At 49.4% G+C, this 19,874-nt stretch overlaps 1 long non-coding RNA gene across 1 annotated transcript in view; it reads right to left on the bottom strand.

The window, feature by feature from the left end:
* LOC139243423 (uncharacterized) overlaps positions 1–16,074 on the bottom strand; it is a 22,674-nt gene extending 6,600 nt beyond the window's left edge. Inside the window, exon 1 of the long non-coding RNA XR_011589568.1 lies at positions 15,972–16,074. This is a non-coding gene — a long non-coding RNA (uncharacterized lncRNA). The remainder of the gene's footprint in view (positions 1–15,971) is intronic.
* Between the last annotated feature and the right edge of the window lie 3,800 nt (positions 16,075–19,874).

The following is a 19,874-nucleotide window of genomic DNA, read 5'->3' as shown; positions in this document are numbered from 1 at the left end:
TCCCAATGCACACAATTCCAATGGACTCAATCCTCTTCCCATTCACTCCCACCGTACACAATCCCAATGTACCCAAACCCCTTCCCATTCACTCCCAATGTACACAATCCCAATGGACCCAAATACCTTCCCATTCACTCCCACTGTACACAATCCCAATGGATGCAAATCCCTTCCCATTCACTCCCATTATACACAACCCCAATGGACCCAAACCCCTTCCCATTCACTCCCACCGGACACAATCCCAATGGACCCAAACGCCTTCCCATTCACTCCCATTGTACACAATCCCAATGGACCCCAACCCCTTCCCATTCACTCCCACTGTACACAATCCCAATGGAATCAAAAACCTTCCCATTCACTCTGACTGTAGACAATCCCAATGCACCCAAACCCCTTCCCATTCACTCCAGCCGTACACAATCCCAATGGAACCAAACACCTTCCCATTCACTCCGACCGTAAACAATCCCAATGGACCCAAACACCTTCCGATTCACTCCCACTGTACACAATCCCAATGGACACAAGCCCCTTTCCATTCACTCCGACCGTACACAATCCCAATGGACCCAAACCCCTTCCCATTCACTCACATTCTACACAATCCCAATGGACCCAGACCTCTTTCCGTTCATTCCTCCATACAAAGCCCCAATGGACCCAAACCCCTTCACATTCACTCCCAATGTACACAATGCCAACGGACCCAAACACCTTCCCATTCACTCCCACTGTACACAATCCCAATGAACCCAAAGCCCTTCCCATTCACTCCCACCGTACACAATCCCAATGGAACCAAACCCCTTCCCATTCACTCCCACCGTACACAATCCCAATGGAACCAAACCCCTTCATGTTCACTCCCACTGTACACAATCCCAATGGACCCAAACCCCTTCCCATTCACTCCCACCATACACAATCCCAATGGAACCAAACCCCTTCATGTTCACTCCCACTGTACATAATCCTAATGGACCCAAACCCCTTCCCATTCACTCCCATTGTACACAATCCCAATGGACACAAACCCCTTCCCATTCACTCCCACTGTACAGAAATCCCAATGGACCCAAACCCCTTCCGATTCACTCCCCCTGTACACAGTCCCAATGGATCCAAACCCCTTCCCATTCACTCCCACTGTACAGAAATCCCAATGGACCCAAACCCCTTCCTATTCACTCCCACTGTACACAATCCCAATGGACCCTAACCTCTTCCCATTCACTCCCATTGTACACAATCCCAATGGACCCAAACCCCTTCCCATTCACTCCCACTGTACCAATCCCAATGGGCCCAAAACTCTTCCCATTCAATCCCACTGTACACAATCCCAATTGACCCAAAACTCTTCGCATTCATTCCCCCTGTACACAATCCCAATGGATCCAAATCTCTTCCTATTCACTCCCACTGTACATAATCCCAATGCACCCAAACCCCTTCCCAATCACTCTGACTGTTCACAATCCCAATTGACCCAAACCGCTTCCCATTCAATCCCACTGTACCAATCCCAATGGATCCAAACCTCTTCCCATTCACTCCCATTGTAGACAAACCCAATGGACCCAAACCCCTTCCCATTCACACCAATTGTACACAATCCCAATGGACTCAAACCCCTGCCCATTCCCTCACATTGTACACAATCCCAATGGACCCAAACCCCTTCCCATGCACTCCCACTGTAAACAGATCTCAATGGACCCAAACCTATTCCCGTTCACTCCTGCAGACAAAGCCCCAATGGAACCAAACCCCTTCCCATTCACTCCCAATGTACACAATTCCAACGGACTGAACCACCTTCCAATTCACTCCCACTGTACACAATCCCAATGGAATCAAACACTTTCCGATTCACTCCGACCGTACACAATCCCAATGGACCCAAACCCCTTCCCATTCATTCCCACTGTACACAATCTCAATTGATCCAAACCCCTTCCCATTCACTCCCACTGTACACAATCACAATGGACACAAACCCCTTCCCATTCACTCCGCATGTACACAAACCCAATTGACCCAAACCCCTTCCCATTCACTCCTACCATACACAATCCCAATGGACCCAAACACCTTCCCATTCACTCCCACTGTACACAATCCCAATGGACCCAAAGCCCTTCCCATTCAGTCCCACTGTACAGAATCCAATGGACCCAAACCTCTTCCCATTTACTCCCACTGTACACAATCCCAATGCACCCAAACCCCTTCCCATTCAGTCCCACCGTACACAATCCCAATGGAAACAAACACCTTCCTGTTCACTCCTACTGTACACAATCCTAATGGACCCAAACCCCTTCCCATTCACTCCCATTGTACAAAATCCTATTGGACCCAAACCATTTTCCCATTCACTCCCCCTGTACACAATCCAAATGGACCCAAACCCCTTCCCATTCACACCCACTGTACACAATCCCAATGGAAACAAACCGCTTCCCATTCACTCCCACTGTCCATACTCCCAAAGCACCCAAACCCCTTCCCATTCAATCCCAATGTACACAATCCCAATGGACCCAAACCCCTTCCCATTCACACCCACTGTACGCAGTCCCAATGGAACCAAACCCTTTCCCATTCACTCCCACTGTACACAATCCCAATGGACCCAAATCCCTTCCCACTCACTCCCATTGTACACAATCCTAATGGACCCAAACCACTTCCCATTCCCTCCCACAGTACACAATCACAATGGACCCAAATCCCTTCCCATTCACTCCCACTGTACACAATCCCAATGGACCAAACCCCTTCCCATTCACTCCCACTGTACACAGTCTCAATGGACCCAAACCCCTTCCCATTCACTCCCAGTGTATACAATCCCAATGGACCCAAACCCTTTCCCATTCATTCCCACTGTACACAATCCCAATGGACCCAAACCCCTTCCGATTCACTCCCATTGTACACAATCCCAATGGATCCAAACCCCTTCCTATTCACTCCCACTATTAACAATCCCAATGGACACAGACCCCTTCCCATTCACTCCCACTGTACACAATCCCAATGAACCCAAACTCCTTCCTATTCAGTCGCATTGTACACAATCCCAATGGACTAAAACCTCTTCCCATTCACTCCCACTGTACACAATCCCAATGGACCCAAACCCCTTCCCATTCACTCCACCTGTAGATCATCCCAATGCACCCAATCCCCTTCCCATTCAGTCCCACCGTACACAATCCTAATGGACCCAAACCCCTTATGATTCACTCCCATTGTACACAATCCCAATGGACCCCAACCGCTTCCCATTCACTCCCCGTGTACACAGTCCCAATGTATCCAAACCGGTTCCCATTCACTCCCATTTTTCACAATCCCAATGGACCCAAACCCCTTCCCATTCACTCCCACTATACATAATCCCAATGCACCCAAACCCCTTCCCAATCACTCTGACTGTTCACAATCCCAATTGACCCAAACCCCTTCCCATTCACTCCCACTGCACCAATCCCAATGGGCCCAAACCTCTTCCCATTCACTCCCACTGTACACAATCCCAATTGACCCAAACCTCTTCCCATTCACTCCCCCAGTACACAATCCCAATGGAACCAAACCGCTTCCCATTCACTCCTACAATCCATACTCCCAAAGCACCCAAACCCCTTTGCATTCAATCCCAATGTACACAATCTCAATGGACCCATACCCCTGACCATTCACTCCCATTATAGACAATCCCACTGGACCTAAACCCCTTCCCATTCAATCCCACTGTACCCAATCCCAATGAACCAATCCTCTTCCCATTCACTCCCACTGTAGACAATCCCAATGGACCCAAACCTCTTCCCATTCACTCTCCCTGTACACAATCCCAATGGACACAAACCACTTCCTATTCACTCCCACTGTACACAATCCCAATGGAACCAAACCCCTTCCCATTCAATCCCACGGTACACAATGCCAATGGAACCAAACCCCTTCCCATTCACTCCCACTGTACACAATCCCAATGGAACCAAACCGCTTCCCATTCACTCCCACTGTCCATAATCCCAAAGCACCCAAACCCCTTCCCATACACTCCCATTGTACACAATCCCAATGGCCCAACCTCTTCCCATTCATTCCCACTGCACACAATCTTAATCGACCCAAACCCCTTCCGAGTCACTCCCGTTGTACACAATCGCAATGGACCAAAACCCCTTCCAATTCACTCCCTTGTACACAATCCCAATGGACCCAAACCCCTTCCCATTCACTCCCACTGTACACAATCCCAATTGACGCAAACCACTTCCCATTCAATCCCACTGTACACAATCTAAATGGATTCAAAGCCCTTCCGGTTCACTCCCATTGTACACAATCCCAATGGAGCCAAATCCCTTCCCAATCACTCTGACTGTTCAAAATACCAAATGATCCAAACCCCTTCCCATTCAATTCCACTGTCCCCAATCACAATGCACCCAAACCTCTTTCCATTCACTCCCACTGTACACAATCCCAATGGACCCAAACCTCTTCCCATTCACGCCCCCTGTGCACAATCCTAATGGATCCAAACCTCTTTCCATTCACTCCCATTATACACAATCCCAATGGACCCAAACCCATTCACATTTTCTGCCCCTGTGCACAATCCCAATGGACCCAAACCCCATCCCCTTCACTTCCATCGTACACAATCCAAATGGACCCAAACCCATTTACATTCACTCCCCCTATGCACAATCCCAATGGACCCAAACCCCTTCCGAGTCTCTCCCATTGTACACAATCCCAATGGACGAAAACCCCTTTCGATTCACTCACATTTTACACATTCCCAATGGACGCAAACCCCTCCTTTTCACTCCCACTGTACACAATCCCAATGGACCCAAACCTTTTCCCATTCAATCCCATTATACACAATCCCAATGGACCCAAGCCCATTTACATTCACGTGCCCTGTGCACAATCCCAATTGACCCAAATCCCTCCCATTCACTCCCACTGTACACAATCCCAATGGACCCAAATCCCTTCCCATTCAATCCCACTGTACACAATCCCAATGGACCCAATCCTCTTCCCATTCAATCCCACTGTACACAATCCCAATGGATACAAACCCCTTCCCATTCACTCCCACTGTACGCAATCCCAACGGACACAAAACCCTTCCCATTCACTCCCACTGTACACAATCCCAATGCACCCAAACCCCTTCCTATTCATTCCCATTGTACACAATCTCAATGGACCCATACCCCTTACCATTCACTCCCACTGTTCACAATCCCAACGGACCTAAACTCCTTCCGATTCACTCCCAAAGTACACAATCCCAATGGAACCAACCCCCTTCCTATTCACTCCCACTGTTAACAATCCCAATGGATTCAGACCCCTTCCTAATCACTCCCATTGTAAACAATCCCAATGGACCCAAACCCCTTCCCATTCATTCACACTGTACACAATTCCAATGGACCCAAATCCCTTCCCAATCACTCTGTCTGTTCAAAATCCCAAATGACCCAAACCCCTTCCCATTCAATCCCACTGTACCCAATCACAATGCACCCAAACCTCTTTCCATTCACTCCCACTGTACACAATCACAATGGCCCCAAACCCTTTCCCATTCACGCCCACTGTGCACAATCCCAATGGAACAAAATTCTTCCCATTCACTCCCATTATACACAATCCCAATGGGCCCAAACCAGTTCCCATTCACTCCCACTGTACATAATCCCAATGGAACAAAATTCTTCCCATTCACTCCCATTATACACAATCCCAATGGGCCCAAACCAGTTCCCATTCACTCCCACTGTGCACAATCCCAATGGAACAAAATTCTTCCCATTCACTCCCATTATACACAATCCCAATGGGCCCAAACCAGTTCCCATTCACTCCCACTGTACACAATCCCAATGGACCCAAACCCCTTCCCATTCAATCCCACTGTACACAATCCCAATGGACCCAAACCCCTTCCCATTCAATCCCACTGTATACAATCCCAATGGACCCAAACCCCTTCCCATTCACTCCCACTGTACACAATCCAAGTGGACCCAAACCCAACCCATTCACTCCCACTGTGTACAGTCCCAATGGACCCAAACCCCTTCCCATTCACTCCCACTGCACACAATCCCAATGGACCCAAATCCCTTCCCATTCAGTCCCATTGTGCACAATCCCAATGGACCCAAACCCCTTACCATTCACTCCCACTGTACACAATCCCAATGGATGAAAACCCCTTTCCATTCAATCCCACTGTACCCAATTCCAATGGAGCAAAACTCCTTCCCATTCACTCCCACTCTACACAATCTCAATGGATCCAAACACCTTCTCATTCACTCCCAGTGTACACAATCCCAATGGACCCAAATCCCTTCCCATTCACTCCCACTGTAAACAATCCCAATGGACCCAAATCTCTTCCCATTCAATCCCACAGTGTACAGTCCCAATGGACCCAAACCCCTTCCCATTCACTCCCACTGCACACAATCCCAATGGACCCAAATCCCGTCCCATTCAGTCCCATTGTGCACAATCCCAATGGACCCAAACCCCTTCCGATTCACTCCCATTGTACACAATCCCAATGGACTCAAACCCCTTCCTATTCACTCCCACTGTTAACAATCCCAATGGATCCAGACCCCTTACTATTCACTCCCATTGTAAACAATCCCAAAGGTCCCAAACCCGTTCCCATTCACTCACACTGTACACAATTCCAATGGATCCAAACCCCTTCACATTCACTCACACTGTACACAATCCCAATGGACCCAAACCCTTTCCCATTCACTCCCACTGTACACAATCCCAATGGACCCAAATCCCTTCCCATTCATTCCCTTAGAACACAATCCCAATTGACCCAAACACCTTCTCATTCACTCCCAGTGTACACAATCCCAATGGACCCAAATCCCTTCCCATTCACTCCCACTGTAAACAATCCCAATGGACCCAAATCTCTTCCCATTCACTCCCACTGTATATAATCCCAATTGACCCAACCCCCTTGCCATTCACTCTCATTGTACACAGTTCCAATGGACAGAAACCCCTTCCTATTCACTCCCACTGTACATAATCCCAATTGACCCAAACCACTTCCCATTCACTCCCATTGTACACAGTTCCAATGGACAGAAACCCCTTCCTATTCACTCCGACTGTACACAATCCCAATGGACCCAAATCCCTTCCCATTCACTCCCACTGTAAACAATCCCAATGGACCCAAACCTCTTCCCATTCACTCCCACTATAAACAATCCCAATGGACACAAACCCCTTCCCATTCAGTCGCATTGTACCCAATCCCAATGGACCCAAACTCCTTCCCATTCACTCCCATTGTACACAATCCCAATGGACACAAACTCCTTCCTATTCAGTCGCATTGTACACAATCCCAATGGACCCAAACCCCTTCCCATCCACTCTCAATGTACACAATCCCAATGGAACCAAACCACTTCCCATTCACTCCCATTGTACACAATGTCAATGGATCCAAACCCCTTGCCATTCAATCTGCCTGTTCACAATCCCAATGGACCCAAACCCCTTCCCATTCACTCCCATTGTACACAATCCCAATGGACACAAATCCCTTCCCATTCTGTTGCATTGTACACAATCCCAATGTCCCCAAACTATTACTATTCACTCCCATTGTACACAAAATCAATGGACCCAACCCCCTTCCCATTCAGTCGCATTGTACACAATCCGAATGGATCCAAACCCCTTCCCATTCACTCCCACTGCACACAATCCCAACGGACCCAAAGCCCTTCCGGTTCACGCCCATTGTACACAATCCCAATGGACCCAATACCATTCCTATTCACTCCCACTGTACACAATCCCAATGGACCCAAACTCCTTCCCATTCACTCCCACTGTACACAATCCCAATGGATGAAAACCCCTTTCCATTCAATCCCACTGTACCCAATTCCAATGGAGCAAAACTCCTTCCCATTCACTCCCACTGTACACAACCCCAATGGATGCAAACCCCTTTCCATTCATTCCCACTGTACACAATCCCAATGGATGAAAACCCCTTTCCATTCAATCCCACTGTACCCAATTCCAATGGAGCAAAACTCCTTCCCATTCACTCCCACTGTACACAATCCCAATGGATGCAAACCCCTTTCCATTCAATCCCACTGTACCCAAATCCAATGGAGCAAAACTCCTTCCCATTCACTCCCACTGTACACAATCCCAATGGATGCAAACCCCTTTCCATTCATTCCCACTGTAAACAATGCCAATCGACCCAAACCTTTTCCCATTCACTCCCACTGTACGCAATCCCAATGGACCCAAACCCCTTCCCATTCACTCCCACTGTACACAATCCCAATGGACCCTAACCCCTTCCCATTCAATCCTACAGTACACAATCCCAATGGATCCAAACCCCTTCCCATGCACTCCCACTGTGCACAATCCCAATGGACCCAAACCCCTTCCCATTAACTCCCACTGTGGGCAATCCCAATGGAGCCAAACCCCTTCACATTCACTCCCACTGTATACAATCCCAATGGAGCCAAACCCCTTCCCATTCACAGCCACTGTACACAATCCAAATGGACCCAAACCCCTTCCCATTCACTCCCACGGTACACAATCCCAATGGACCCAAACCCTTCCCATTCAGTCGCACTGTACACAATCGAAATGCACCCAAACCCCTTCCCATTCACTCCCACTGTACACAATCTCAAAGCACCCAAACCCCTTCCTATTCACTCCCACTGTTAACAATCCCAATGGATCCAGACCCCTTACTATTCACTCCCATTGTAAACAATCCCAAAGGTCCCAAACCCATTCCCATTCACTCACACTGTACACAATTCCAATGGAGCCAAACCCCTTCCCATTCACTCACACTGTACACAATCCCAATGGACCCAAATCCCTTCCCATTCACTCCCACTGTACACAATCCAAATGGACCCAAACCTCTTCCCATTCACTCCCACGGTACACAATGCCAATGGACCCAAATCCCTTCCCATTCATTCCCTTAGAACACAGTCCCAATGGACCCAAACCCCTTCCTATTCACTCCCACTGTACACAATCCCAATGGACCCAAACCCCTTCCCATTCACTCCCACTGTGCACAATCCCAATGGATCCAGACCCCTTACTATTCACTCCCATTGTAAACAATCCCAAAGGTCCCAAACCCGTTCCCATTCACTCCCACGGTACACAATCCCAATGGACCCAAACCCCTTCCCATTCACTCCCACTTAACCACAATCCCAATTGACCCAAACCCCTTCCCATTCACTCCCACTGTGCACAATCCCACTGGACCCAAACACCTTCTGATTCAATCCCAGTGTACACAATCCCAATGGACCCAAATCCCTTCCCATTCACTCCCACTATAAACAATCCCAATGGACCCAAATCTCTTCCCATTCACTCCCACTGTACACAATCCCAATGGATCCAAACCCCTTTCCATTCACTCCCACTGTACACAATCCCAATGGACCCAAACCCCTTCCCATTCACTCCCACTGTACACAATCCAAGTGGACCCAAACCCCTTCCAATTCACTCCCACGGTACACAATCCCAATGGACCCAAACCCTTCCCATTCACTCCCACGGTACACAATCCCAATGAACCCAAACCCTTCCCATTCACTCCCACGGTACACAATCCCAATGGACCCAAACCCCTTCCCATTCACTCCCACGGTACACAATCCCAATGGACCCAAACCCTTCCCATTCACTCCCACGGTACACAATCCCAATGGACCCAAACCCCTTCCCATTCACTCCCACTTAACTACAATCCCAATTGACCCAAATCCCTTCCCATTCACTCCCACTGTAAACAATCCCAATGGACCCAAATCTCTTCCCATTCACTCCCACTATAAACAATCCCAATGGACCCAAACCCCTTCCCATTCAGTCGCATTGTACCCAATCCCAATGGACCCAAACTCCTTCCCATTCACTCCCATTGTACACAATCCCAATGGATACAAACTCCTTCCTATTCAGTCGCATTGTACACAATCCCAATGGACCCAAACCCCTTCCCATCCATTCTCACTGTACACAATCCCAATGGAACCAAACCACTTCCCATTCACTCCCATTGTACACAATGTCAATGGATCCAAACCCCTTGCCATTCAATCTGCCTGTTCACAATCCCAATGGACCCAAACCCCTTCCCATTCACTCCCACTGTACACAATCCCAATGGACACAACCCCCTTCCCATTCACTCCCACTGTACACAATCCCAATGGACCCAAACTCCTTCCCATTCACTCCCATTGTACACAATCCCAATGGACACAAAAGTCTTCCCATTCTGTTGCATTGTACACAATCCCAATGTCCCCAAACTATTACTATTCACTCCCATTGTACACAAAATCAATGGACCCAACCCCCTTCCCATTCAGTCGCATTGTACACAATCCGAATGGATCCAAACCCCTTCCCATTCACTCCCACTGCACACAATCCCAACGGAACCAAAGCCCTTCCGGTTCACGCCCATTGTACACAATCCCAATGGACCCAATACCATTCCTATTCAATCCCACTGTACCCAATTCCAATTGAGCAAAACTCCTTCCCATTCACTCCCACTGTACACAATCCCAATGGATGCAAACCCCTTTCCATTCATTCCCACTGTACACAATCCCAATGGATGAAAACCCCTTTCCATTCAATCCCACTGTACCCAATTCCAATGGAGCAAAACTCCTTCCCATTCACTCCCACTGTACACAATCCCAATGGATGCAAACCCCTTTCCATTCAATCCCACTGTACCCAATTCCAATGGAGCAAAACTCCTTCCCATTCACTCCCACTGTACACAATCCCAATGGACCCGAACCCCTTCCCATTCAATCCTACTGTACACAATCCCAATGGACCCAAAATCCTTCCCATTAACTCCCACTGTGCGCAATCCCAATGGAGCCAAACCCCTTCACATTCACTCCCACTGTATACAATCCCAATGGAGACAAACCCCTTCCCATTCACAGCCACTGTACACAATCCCAATGGACCCAAAATCCTTCCCATTAACTCCCACTGTGCGCAATCCCAATGGAGCCAAACCCCTTCACATTCACTCCCACTGTATACAATCCCAATGGAGACAAACCCCTTCCCATTCACAGCCACTGTACACAATCCAAATGGACCCAAACCCCTTCCCATTCACTCCCACGGTACACAATCCCAATGGACCCAAACCCTTCCCATTCAGTCGCACTGTACACAATCCAAATGGACCCAAACCCCTGCCCATTCACTCCCACTGTACACAATCTCAAAGCACCCAAACCCCTTCCTATTCACTCCCACTGTGAACAATCCCAATGGATCCAGACCCCTTACTATTCACTCCCATTGTAAACAATCCCAAAGGTCCCAAACCCATTCCCATTCACTCACACTGTACACAATTCCAATGGAGCCAAACCCCTTCCCATTCACTCACACTGTACACAATCCCAATGGACCCAAATCCCTTCCCATTCACTCCCACTGTACACAATCCCAATGGACCCAAACCCCTTCCCATTCACTCCCACGGTACACAATGCCAATGGACCCAAATCCCTTCCCATTCATTCCCTTAGAACACAATCCCAATGGACCCAAACCCCTTCCTATTCACTCCCACTGTACACAATCCCAATGGACCCAAACCCCTTCCCATTCACTCCCACTGTGCACAATCCCAATGGATCCAGACCCCTTACTATTCACTCCCATTGTAAACAATCCCAAAGGACCCAAACCCGTTCCCATTCACTCCCACGGTACACAATCCCAATGGACCCAAACCCCTTCCCATTCACTCCCACTGGATACAATCCCAATGGACCCAAACCCCTTCCCATTCACTCCCACTGTACACAATCCAAGTGGACCCAAACCCCTTCCCATTCACTCCCACGGTACACAATCCCAATGGACCCAAACCCTTCCCATTCACTCCCACGGTACACAATCCCAATGAACCCAAACCCTTCCCATTCACTCCCACGGTACACAATCCCAATGGACCCAAACCCCTTCCCATTCACTCCCACGGTACACAATCCCAATGGACCCAAACCCCTTCCCATTCACTCCCACTTAACCACAATCCCAATTGACCCAAACCCCTTCCCATTCACTCCCACTGTGCACAATCCCACTGGACCCAAACACCTTCTCATTCACTCCCAGTGTACACAATCCCAATGGACCCAAATCCCTTCCCATTCACTCCCACTATAAACAATCCCAATGGACCCAAATCTCTTCCCATTCACTCCCACTGTACACAATCCCAATTGACCCAAACCCCTTCCCATTCACTCACACTGTACACAATCCCAATGGACCCAAACCCCTTCCCATTCACTCCCACTGTACACAATCCCAATTGACCCAAACCCCTTCCCATTCACTCCCACTGTACACAATCCCAATGGACCCAAACCCCTTCCCATTCAATCCCACTGGATACAATCCCAATGGACGCAAACCCCTTCCCATTCACTCCCACTGTACACAATCCAAGTGGACCCAAACCCCTTCCCATTCACTCCCATGGTACACAATCCCAATGGACCCAAACCTTTCCCATTCACTCCCACGGTACACAATCCCAATGAACCCAAACCCTTCCCATTCACTCCCACGGTACACAATCCCAATGGACCCAAACCCCTTCCCATTCACTCCCACGGTACACAATCCCAATGGACCCAAACCCTTCCCATTCACTCCCACGGTACACAATCCCAATGGACCCAAACCCCTTCCGATTCACTCCCATTGTACACAATCCCAATGGACTCAAACCCCTTCCTATTCACTCCCACTGTTAACAATCCCAATGGATCCAGACCCCTTACTATTCACTCCCATTGTACACAATCCCAATGGACCCAAACCCCTTCCCATTCACTCCCACGGTACACAATGCCAATGGACCCAAATCCCTTCCCATTCATTCCCTTAGAACACAATCCCAATGGACCCAAACCCCTTCCTATTCACTCCCACTGTACACAATCCCAATGGACCCAAACCCCTTCCCATTCACTCCCACTGTGCACAATCCCAATGGATCCAGACCCCTTACTATTCACTCCCATTGTAAACAATCCCAAAGGACCCAAACCCGTTCCCATTCACTCCCACGGTACACAATCCCAATGGACCCAAACCCCTTCCCATTCACTCCCACTGGATACAATCCCAATGGACCCAAATCCCTTCCCATTCACTCCCACTATAAACAATCCCAATGGACCCAAATCCCTTCCCATTCACTCCCACTGTACACAATCCCAATTGACCCAAACCCCTTCCCATTCACTCACACTGTACACAATCCCAATGGACCCAAACCCCTTCCCATTCACTCCCACTGTACACAATCCCAATTGACCCAAACCCCTTCCCATTCACTCCCACTGTACACAATCCCAATGGACCCAAACCCCTTCCCATTCAATCCCACTGGATACAATCCCAATGGACGCAAACCCCTTCCCATTCACTCCCACTGTACACAATCCAAGTGGACCCAAACCCCTTCCCATTCACTCCCATGGTACACAATCCCAATGGACCCAAACCTTTCCCATTCACTCCCACGGTACACAATCCCAATGAACCCAAACCCTTCCCATTCACTCCCACGGTACACAATCCCAATGGACCCAAACCCCTTCCCATTCACTCCCACGGTACACAATCCCAATGGACCCAAACCCTTCCCATTCACTCCCACGGTACACAATCCCAATGGACCCAAACCCCTTCCGATTCACTCCCATTGTACACAATCCCAATGGACTCAAACCCCTTCCTATTCACTCCCACTGTTAACAATCCCAATGGATCCAGACCCCTTACTATTCACTCCCATTGTAAACAATCCCAAAGGTCCCAAACCCGTTCCCATTCACTCACACTGTACACAATTCCAATGGATCCAAACCCCTTCACATTCACTCACACTGTACACAATCCCAATGGACCCAAACCCTTTCCCATTCACTCCCACTGTACACAATCCCAATGGACCCAAATCCCTTCCCATTCATTCCCTTAGAACACAATCCCAATTGACCCAAACACCTTCTCATTCACTCCCAGTGTACACAATCCCAATGACCCCAAATCCCTTCCCATTCACTCCCACTGTAAACAATGCCAATGGACCCAAATCTCTTCCCATTCACTCCCACTGTACATAATCCCAATTGACCCAAACCCCCTGCCATTCGCTCCCATTGTACACAGTTCCAATGGACAGAAACCCCTTCCTATTCACTCCCACTGTACATAATCCCAATTGACCCAAACCCCTTCCCATTCACTTCCATTGTACACAGTTCCAATGGACAGAAACCCCTTCCTAATCACTCCGACTGTACACAATCCCAATGGACCCAAATCCCTTCCCATTCACTCCCACTGTAAACAATCCCAATGGACCCAAATCTCTTCCCATTCACTCCCACTATAAACAATCCCAATGGACCCAAACCCCTTCCCATTCAGTCGCATTGTACAAAATCCCAATGGACCCAAACTCCTTCCCATTCACTCCCATTGTACACAATCCCAATGGACACAAACTCCTTCCTATTCAGTCGCATTGTACACAATCCCAATGGACCCAAACCCCTTCCCATCCACTCTCACTGTACACAATCCCAATGGAACCAAACCACTTCCCATTCACTCCCATTGTACACAATGTCAATGGATCCAAACCCCTTGCCATTCAATCTGCCTGTTCACAATCCCAATGGACCCAAACCCCTTCCCATTCACTCCCACTTTACACAATCCCAACAGACCCAAAGCCCTTCCGGTTCACTCCCATTGTACACAGTCCCAATGGACCGAAACCCTTTCCTGTTCACTCCGACTGTACACAATCCCAATGGATCCAATCCCCTTCCCATTCACTCCCACTGTACACAATCCCAATGGACCCAAATCCTTCCCATTCAGTCGCATTGTACCCAATCCCAATGGACCCAAACCCCTTCCCATTAACTACCACTGTATACAATCCCAATGGACCCAATCCCCTTCCCATTCACTCCCACTGTACACAATCCCAATGGACCCAAATCCTTCCCATTCAGTCGCATTGTACCCAATCCCAATTGATCCGCACCTCTTTCCATTCACTCCCACTGTCCATAATCCCAAAGCACCCAAACCCCTTCCCATTCACTCCGATTGTACACAATCCCAATTGACCCAAACCCCTTCCCATTCACTCCCACTGTACACAATCCCAAAGCACCCAAACCCCTTCCCATTCACTCCCACTGCACACAATCCCAAAGGACCCAAACTCCTTGCCATACACTCCTATTGTACACAATCCCAATGGCCCCAACCTCTTCCCATTCACTCCCACTGTACACAAACCCAATGGACCCAAACCCCTTCCCATTCAATCCCACTGTACACAAGCCCAATGGACCCAAACCCCTTCCCATTCACTCCCACTGTACACAATCCCAATGGACCCAAACCCCTTCCCATTCACTCCCACTGTACACAATCCCAATGGACCCAAACTCCTTCCCATTCACTCCCATTGTACACAATCCCAATGGACCCAAACTCCTTCCTATTCAGTCGCATTGTACACAATCCCAATGGACCCAAACCCCTTCCCATTCACTCCCACTGTACACAATCCCAATGGACCCAAACCCTTCCCATTCACTCCCATTGTACACAATCCCAATGGACCCAAAGCCCTTCCGGTTCACTCCCACTGTATACAATCCCAATGGACCCAAACCCCTTCCCATTCACTCTGGATTACTCCTGTCTGGATGAAAGCTTTTTCCTACCTCATTGGGGGCATGTGGCCTTTTTACTCCTTGAGGAGAGGGAGGGTCCTCCTTAACGTTTCTGTCGACTGTCCAATAGGATCCCTAGAAATGTCAACCATCTTGTTTGTTAAAGTTGAGAAGAACCTGGGTCAGACCACACTGGGAGCACCGTGCACAGTTCTGGTCTCCATATACCTGGGTTAGGCCACACTTGGAGCACTGTGTACAGTTCTGGTTTCCATATACTCGGGTTAGACCACACTTGGAGCACTGTGAACAGTTCTGGTCTCCATATACCTGGGTTAGACCACACTTGGAACACTGTGCACAGTTCTGGTCTCCATATACCTGGGTCAGACCACACCTGGAGCACTGCACAGTTCTGGTCTCCATATACCTGGGTTAGACCACACTTGGAGCACTGTACACAGTTCTGGTCTCCATATACCTGGGTCAGACCACACCTGGAGCACTGCACAGTTCTGGTCTCCATATACCTGGGTTAGACCACACTTTGAGCACCGTGCACAGTTCTGGTCTCCATATACCTGGGTTAGACCACACTGGGAGCACTGTGCACAGTTCTGGTCTCCATATACCTGGGTTAGACCACACTTTGAGCACCGTGCACAGTTCTGGTCTCCATATACCTGGGTTAGACCACACTTGGAGCACCGTGCACAGTTCTGGTCTCCATATACCCGGGTTAGACCACACTTGGAGCACCGTGCACAGTTCTGGTCTCCATATACCTGGGTTAGACCACACTTGGAGCACTGTGCACAGTTCTGGTCTCCATATACCTGGGTTAGACCACACTTGGAGCACTGCATAGTTCTGGTCTCCATATACCTGGGTTAGACCACACTTGGAGCACTGCACAGTTCTGGTCTCCATATACCCGGGTTAGACCACACTTGGAGCACTGCACAGTTCTGGTCTCCATATACCTGGGTTAGACCACACTTGGAGCACTGCACAGTTCTGGTCTCCATATACCTGGGTTAGACCACACTTGGAGCACTGTGCACAGTTCTGGTCTTCATATATCTGGGTTAGACCACACTGGGAGCACTGTGCACAGTTCTGGTCTCCATATACCTGGGTTAGACCACACTTGGAGCACCGTGCACAGTTCTGGTCTCCATATACCTGGGTTAGACCACACTTGGAGCACTGTGCACAGTTCTGGTCTCCATATACCTGGGTTAGACCACACTTTGAGCACCGTGCACAGTTCTGGTCTCCATATACCTGGGTTAGACCACACTTGGAGCACCGTGCACAGTTCTGGTCTCCATATACCCGGGTTAGACCACACTTGGAGCACCGTGCACAGTTCTGGTCTCCATATACCTGGGTTAGACCACACTTGGAGCACTGTGCACAGTTCTGGTCTCCATATACCTGGGTTAGACCACACTTGGAGCACTGCACAGTTCTGGTCTCCATATACCTGGGTTAGACCACACTTGGAGCACTGCACAGTTCTGGTCTCCATATACCTGGGTTAGACCACACTTGGAGCACTGCACAGTTCTGGTCTCCATATACCTGGGTTAGACCACACTTGGAGCACTGTGCACAGTTCTGGTCTCCATATACCTGGGTTAGACCACACTGGGAGCACTGTGCACAGTTCTGGTCTCCATATACCTGGGTTAGACCACACTTGGAGCACCGTGCACAGTTCTGGTCTCCATATACCTGGGTTAGACCACACTTGGAGCACCGTGCACAGTTCTGTCTCCATATACCTGGGTTAGTCCACACTTGGAGCACCGTGCACAGTTCTGGTCTCCATATACCTGGGTTAGACCACACTTTGAGCACCGTGCACAGTTCTGGTCTCCATATATCTGGGTTAGACCACACTTGGAGCACCGTGCACAGTTCTGGTCTCCATATACCCGGGTTAGCCCACACTTGGAGCACTGCACAGTTCTGGTCTCCATATACCTGGGTTAGACCACACTTGGAGCACTGTGCACAGTTCTGGTCTCCATATACCTGGGTTAGACCACACTGGGAGCACTGTGCACAGTTCTGGTCTCCATATACCTGGGTTAGACCACACTGGGAGCACTGTGCACAGTTCTGGTCTCCATATACCTGGGTTAGACCACACTGGGAGCACTGTGCACAGTTCTGGTCTCCATATACCTGGGTTAGACCACACTGGGAGCACCGTGCACAGTTCTGGTCTCCGTATACCTGGGTTAGACCACACTTGGAGCACCGTGCACAGTTCTGGTCTCCATATACCTGGGTTAGACCACACTGGGAGCACTGTGCACAGTTCTGGTCTCCATATACCTGGGTTAGACCACACTGGGAGCACAGTTCTCATCTCCATATTATTTAAAGGATATAGAGGCACTGGGGGCTCGAAGGGCCGAATGGCCCACTCCTGCACCTATTTTCCATGTTTCAATGTTTGCAAGGACGAAGGGATGGAGGGTTGGGTGTTTGAGGAGGTGGGTGATGACGGCAGGTTTGAGGGAGAGGGGGACAGTCCCTGAGGAGAGAGACCCGTTAACAATGGCGGCGAACACGGGAGCCAGAAACGGACGGTCAACAGTTGGGTGGGAATAGGGTCGAGGGAGCAGGAGGTGGGTCTCTGGGACAGGAGGAGCTCGGGGAGGGCAGGAGGGGAGATCGGAGAGAAACTGAAGAAAGGTGTGAGGTCAGGGCTGGGGCAGGGAGGAGCCTCATAGAAGTTTAACAACATCAGAAATAGGAGCAGGAGCCGGCCATTCGGCCCCTCGAGCCTGCTCCGCCATTTAATACCATCATGGCTGATCCGATCATGGACACAGCTCCACTTCCCTGCCCGCCCCCTTATCCCCTTATCGGTTAAGGAACTGTCTATCTCTGTCTTAAATATATTCAATGTCCTGGCTTCCACAGCTCTCTGAGGCAGCGAATTCCACAGATTTACAACCCTCAGAGAGAAGAAATTCCTCCTCATCTCAGTTTTAAATGGGCGGCCCCTTATTCTAAGACCATGCCCCCTAGTTCTAGTCTCCCCCATCAGTGGAAACATCCTCTCTGCATTCACCTTGTCGAGCCCCCTCATAATCTGATACGTCTCGATAAGATCACCTCTCATTCTTCTGAATTCCAATGAGTAGAGGCCCAACCTCCTCAACCTTTCCTCATAAGTCAACCCCCCTCATCCCCGGGATCAACCGAGTGAACATTCTCTGAACTGCCTCCAAAGCAAGTATATCCTTTCGTAAATATGGAGACCAAAACTGCACGCAGTACTCCAGGTGTGGCCTCACCAATACCCTGTGTAACTGGAGCAAGACTTCCCTGCTTTTATACTCCATCCCCTTTGCAATAAAGGCCCAGAGACCATTGGCCTTCCTGATCACTTGCTGTACCTGCATACTAACCTTTTGTGTTTCATGCACAAGTAACCCCCAGGTCCCGCTGTACTGCAGCACTTTGCAATCTTTCTCCATTTAAATAATAACTTGCTCTTTGATTTTTTCTGCCGAAGTGCATGACCCCACACTTTCCAACATTATACTCCATCTGACAATGTAGGGCCGGGGGAGGTTACAGAGATAGGGAGGGGTGTAGGGGCTGGAGGAGGTTACAGAGATAGGGAGGGGTGTAGGGGCTGGAGGAGGTTACAGAGATAGGGAGGATGTAGGGTCTGGAGGAGGTTACAGAGATAGGGAGGGTGTAGGGGCTGGAGGAGGTTACAGAGATAGGGAGGGGTGTAGGGGCTGGAGGAGGTTACAGAGATAGGGAGGGTGTAGGGGCTGGAGGGGGTTACAGAGATAGGGAGGGGTGTAAGGCTGCAGGTTGATGAGAGAGATAGGGAGGAGTGTAGGGGTTGGAGGGGGTTACAGAGATAGGGAGGGGTGTAAGGCTGGAGGTTGATGAAAGAGATAGGAAGGGGTGTAG

Source organism: Pristiophorus japonicus, unplaced genomic scaffold (assembly GCF_044704955.1).
Source record: "Pristiophorus japonicus isolate sPriJap1 unplaced genomic scaffold, sPriJap1.hap1 HAP1_SCAFFOLD_1687, whole genome shotgun sequence".
Classification (NCBI taxonomy): domain Eukaryota; kingdom Metazoa; phylum Chordata; class Chondrichthyes; family Pristiophoridae; genus Pristiophorus; species Pristiophorus japonicus.
Note: the sequence above shows the minus strand (reverse complement) of the source record. Positions and strands in the feature narration are given on the sequence as shown.